Raw genomic sequence first — 6,000 nt, forward strand, 5'->3', positions numbered from 1 at the left:
ATCTAGGAGATCTCATTTTAAAGTACATGAGATGTGTGACTGTAGTGTGTCAGAGCACCAGTTCTCTTCCAGCTAGTCCTCAGCCCCAGCCAACCACCGCCCTCAGGGGTTATTCAAACACACAAACCAAATCACAGAACACCTTTTTCCCCTTAATCGACGGCATAATCACATACATCTCCGAGGCCACACTTCTGCCAGATAATGTTCGGGCTCTTTCCCTTACTTTCTCCACTGTGAGGAGAAAGAGAAGCAAAGAGGTTTCAGGGTTTCACGGTAAGGCGAGCAGAGTAAACACCTGGTCTCTGTCATCACTCTCTACTCTCAGCGGACATGGATCTCCTGCTGCTCGGTCAGTCCACACATGTCCAGGGGCTGATCTGTCCTGCAGCCTGCAGAGAGGACGGTCAGCAGCAGCCACATGAGGCTGAGAACGGAGTGGCCTGGTTCGGGAAGCAGGTGAAGAGGAGGGAAATGGGTTCTATGGCCCCCTGGAGTTTTTCCACATGAGCTGCCCAGGAGAAACTCCTCGCCTTACTCATAAGACAGACTCTACGTGACATTAACTCTGACCTGTAGTCATGAGCTCTGTGGAGGGTTCAACTACACCGAGTGTCTGTGTGTATCCAGCTTTCCTTTCTCACCCCCCCCCTCCTCCTGTTTCTGTTGTTCTACCTCCCACTTCTGACTTTCACTGGACCTTTGCTTCTTCTCAATCCCACGTTCACTCTTACTCTTTCTTTTTGTATCCATCTCCCCGCTCACTCACTTTCTTTATCCTTTGAGCTTTTTGTCTTCAGGAGACATATAAAACGCTGTCGTCTGCTGGTCGTAAGAGTGATTGAGTTCCAAGCATTGTAGAGATGAATGTTTTGTGTGTGTTTGTCTGTCACACACACACAAGCTCCATATGAAAACCTCCATGTCCTGTCCTGGCAGCTTTTGATGTGTCTCCTGAAGACAAAAAGCTCAAAGGACTCACACGCGTGCACGCGCGCACGCACGCACGCACGCACGCACGCACGCACGCACGCACGCACGCACGCACACACACACACACACACACACACACACACGTTTACAGACATAGTCCACTCAGCGCCAAGCCAAGGTGGATTTCTGATAGAGCATTACCTGGTCCTACCAGAGTGACATCCCTCAACTAGAGCCAGACATCCCTGCCCCTGTACCCCCGTCCTCGACCCCGCCAAGCCCCCTCTGACCGAGCCTTTCCCCTCAGCCCGCCTGTCACTATAAAAGTCTCCACACGACAGGCTCTAAAAGTATGCTGCTAATTCCATGTCAAGTTTTAGGTTCAGTCTGTAAAAAGAGATGTATTTTAGTGGCTGTAGTGAGGGCAGCCCAATACCAGACCATTACTGCAGTAATAACAGGAAGCTGTAGCCTGCCCGCTAAACGCTAACGTTGTTATTACACACCATTACTGGATCGACTGGTCCTGTCGCCATGCCCTAAATGCCATCATTACACACAATTACAGAATAACCGTGTAAATACTGTCAAAACAATGGTAATATTAGGACGCGCAATTACTGAAATAATGCCATTACTTTAAATGACTACTATACAGTTTGTTATCGTGACATACTATTTCCATTGAAAGAAGAAATAAATAACTATCTAAGAAAACACTCTAAGAAAAAAAGGTGCTATCTAGAACCTAAAAGGTTTCTTCGGCTGTCCCCATGGGAGAACCCTTTGAAGAACCATTGTTGGTTCCAGGGAAAACCCTTTTTGGTTCCAGTTAGAACCATTTTGGGTTCCCTGTAGAACCCTCTGTCGAAAAGGTTCTACATGGAACCCAAAACATTTTTACGTGGAACCAAAAGGGTTCTACCTGGACCCAAAAAGGGTTATCCCTGGAACCAACAATGGTACTTCAAAGGGTTCTCCCATGGGAACAGCCGAAGAAACCTTTTAGGTTCTAGATAGCACCTTAGATTGCACGGCCGAAGAACCCTTTCGGAAGCTTTTTTTCTAAGAGTAAAGCTATGATAAAATGTTGATAGCTGATACCCTCACAGTGAAGAGAGACGGAAGCCTCATGAAGTCCCTGATAGATACGGAACTTAACTGCTTGGCAATCTGCACCAATCAAACACTCTCTCTGGTCTGATGCTGTCAGTTAGGTCAGTGATTGACAGACTAGTGTTTGGCAGTTCCATCCATCCTGGGGTTCATAAAGCCTCCATCTCACCCAATCACAGGGCTGGGCCAAACCCCGCCCCTGGCCAGCGCAGTGCAGCCAGCCCAAACAGGAAACCAACTCCAGATGCATCCCCTAGAGGAAGGTGAGTGTTTCAGATGGAGCTGAGCTAACCAGAACCAGGCGCCAAACGCTCGCTGCTGCACAATGAACCTTTTTCTGGGCCCAGGGGCAGAGAGGGAGGAGAGGGGGAGGAGGAGAAGAGGGAGGGGGAGGGGACAGGTCCAGGAGGTTCAGAGCAGGACGCTCTACACTGGTCAAGAGTCACTTTTCATTGGATGACTGACAGCTTGCCTTTACTATGGCTACGAGGATGAAAAACTATTTTGAATTAGACTGAAGCAGACACGCACGCACACGGCAGGCTCCCACAACAATTTGCATTCACAAACTCACACCAGACATATGCAGCTGGAAGCGAGACAGGCAACTCGCTGACAACATAAAGCATAAATATTGAGGTGAAGAGACAATGATGAAGTTCTCGGAGTTAAATAACAGTGAGCATGGTTTGCTTTTTATTGATTTGCTGGAAAAGAAATTGAAAACCATAATCAACTGCATGCAGCCGGACTCCAAAGAGAGGCAGAGCTTTGAACATGTAAACAACCCAAAAAACAGACAAAAGCAGACACACACACCGCACGCACTCACACTGTGACCCACGGTCACACACACACACACCGCATGCACGCACTCACACTGTGACCCACGGTCACACACACACTCCGCACGCACTCACACTGTGACCCACGGTCACACACACACACACCGCACGCACGCACTCACACTGTGACCCACGGTCACACACACACACCGCACGCACTCACACTGTGACCCACGGTCACACACACACACACCGCTCGCACGCACTCACACTGTGACCCACGGTCACACACACACACACCGCTCGCACGCACTCACACTGTGACCCACGGTCACACACACACACACCGCTCGCACGCACTCACACTGTGACCCACGGTCACACACACACACACACCGCACGCATGCACTCACTCACACTGTGACCCACGGTCACACACACACACACCGCACGCACGCACTCACACTGTGACCCACGGTCACACACACACCGCACGCACGCACTCACACTGTGACCCACGGTCACACACACACACACCGCACGCACGCACTCACTGTGACCCACGGTCACACACACACACCGCACGCACTGTGACCCACGGTCACACACACACCGCACGCATGCACTCACTGTGACCCACGGTCACACACACACCGCACGCACGCACTCACACTGTGACCCACGGTCACACACACACCGCACGCATGCACTCACTGTGACCCACGGTCTCACACACACACACACACACACACACACACACACACACACACACACACACACACACACACACACACACACACACACACACACACACACACACACACACACACACACACACACACACACACACACACACAGTGACAACCATGATGAATTTTAGCCTGGTTCACCGGAATCTCTCTGTTTATCAGAAGATGGAAATTTGTGTGAAGTCCTGTCGGAAATGGAAAACTAAAGTGAATCCCCTGGTCTCATTTTAGGGCCATATCTCGGTCCGGTGTGAGAGGTGTGCATATCAAACAGAGTCTTTAAAAGAGGAGAGCGGAAATTAGACTATAAACACTGTGGCCACTGGCACTGAGCACACTCATAATGTAGATGAAATGAGAAAGAATGGTTGAGAAACTGCTCCCAGCTCTTACCTATACACAGTGGTTCTAGTGTGTGTGTGTGTGTGTGTGTGTGTGTGTGTGTGTGTGTGTGTGTGTGTGTGTGTGTGTGTGTGTGTGTGTGTGTGTGTGTGTGTGTGTACTGAAATGCACAAACAGGTCATTGCTTTCTATATCCGACACTCATTTGCATTCAGGCCATCCTGCTATTAACATAAAACCAAGAGGGAGATAAGAGACGCGAGCAGAGAAGGGAAATGGAATTGGATTTGCATTGGAATAGCTCCACTCATACCTACACAGACAATAAAGGAACCGCACCGTAGACATAAGGACAGTCCCTTTGCCTCTACGCTCTGCAGCATCTCTATTCACCGCTTTCCCTCTGTGTTTCTAAACGCAGGCTTGCCGTTTCCCCCAAGTTTACAGTGCAGAGGCCTCTGCTAATCCAGAGTATATTGTCTTTTAACTACACCCGCTCTCTCAATTAATAAGATCAACGAGGGTTGAGGCAGTGAGCAGTCTATCAGGGAATCTCCTTAACGTCTCCTGGAAAACATGTCGTTCTTCCACCAGCTCTTTTACAGCACCTAAAATGGCCTCTTTGGAGAGGATCAAAGGCTCTGATTTGAAGCAGTCAGAGTCAGACAGTCACTGTGCTGACTGTCCCACACGGGTAGGCTCTGTCCCACACGGGTAGGCTCTGTCCCCCACGGGTAGGCTCTGTCCCCCACGGGTAGGCTCTGTCCCCCACGGGTAAACTCTGTCCCCCACGGGTAGAATTTGTCCTCCACAGGTAGACTCTGTCCCCCACGGGTAGACTCTGTCCCCTAGGGTTAGGCTCTGTCCCCTACGGTTAGGCTCTGTCCCCCACGGTTAGGCTCTGTCCCCCACGGTTAGACTCGGTCCCCCACGGGTAGGCTCTGTCCCCCACGGGTAGGCTCTGTCCCCCACGGTTAGGCTCTGTCCCCCACGGTTAGGCTCTGTCCCCCACGGTTAGGCTCTGGGACATGCTTACAAACAACAACAACACACACTATAGAATATGACCTGGCAAAGAGACTCAAAATGGACATGGCATCAAAATGAGCGAGAAAAGTGTAAGAGAAAATAAATGACTTGTTGAAAATAAAACAAGTGAGGGAAAAAGAGGGTTGAGATGGATAGGAAAGAAACATGAGGAAAACTATGTTGAGAGATAAGTGGATATGGAAAGACAGATTGTTGGATACATTTACACTTAGAACGAAAGAAAAAGAGAGATGGAGTGATAGGGACTCCAGAAGGGGGATGGAAAAGCTCTTAAAGGTAAGGTGAAGCCTGCTTGGGCCCATCAGCCTGTTGCCTGTTACATTTATAGAAACTTGGGGCCGTATATCTTCCCCTTTAAATGAGGCTTGCATTTCCAAACAACAGTGTGTGTTGAGACCAGGCCATTTCCGCTCAGCTGGCCTGGACACACTCCTCGGCCTGGACACACTCCTCGGCCTGGACACACTCCTCGGCCTGGACACACTCCTCGGCCTGGACACACTCCTCGGCCTGGACACACTCCTCGGCCTGGACACACTCCTCGGCCTGGACACACTCCTCGGCCTGGGACTCATTCAAAGTCAGAGTAGCGGCAGAGAGGCAGGGACAGAACCACCTCCAGCAACCCCACTGAGGGAGGGACAGAACCACCTCCAGCAACCCCACTGAGGGAGGGACAGAACCACCTCCAGCAACCCCACTGAGGGAGGGACAGAACCACCTCCAGCAACCCCACTGAGGGAGGGACAGAACCACCTCCAGCAACCCCACTGAGGGAGGGACAGAACCACCTCCAGCAACCCCACTGAGGGAGGGACAGAACCACCTCCAGCAACCCCACTGAGGGAGGGACAGAACCACCTCCAGCAACCCCACTGAGGGAGGGACAGAACCACCTCCAGCAACCCCACTGAGGGAGGGACAGAACCACCTCCAGCAACCCCACTGAGGGAGGGACAGAACCACCTCCAGCAACACCACTGAGGGAGGGACACACATCAACTGTCTGCCAATCAACAGCTATC

The sequence above is a fragment of the Oncorhynchus gorbuscha genome, linkage group LG06 (genome assembly GCF_021184085.1).
Source record: "Oncorhynchus gorbuscha isolate QuinsamMale2020 ecotype Even-year linkage group LG06, OgorEven_v1.0, whole genome shotgun sequence".
In the NCBI taxonomy this organism is placed as follows: Eukaryota; Metazoa; Chordata; class Actinopteri; order Salmoniformes; family Salmonidae; genus Oncorhynchus; species Oncorhynchus gorbuscha.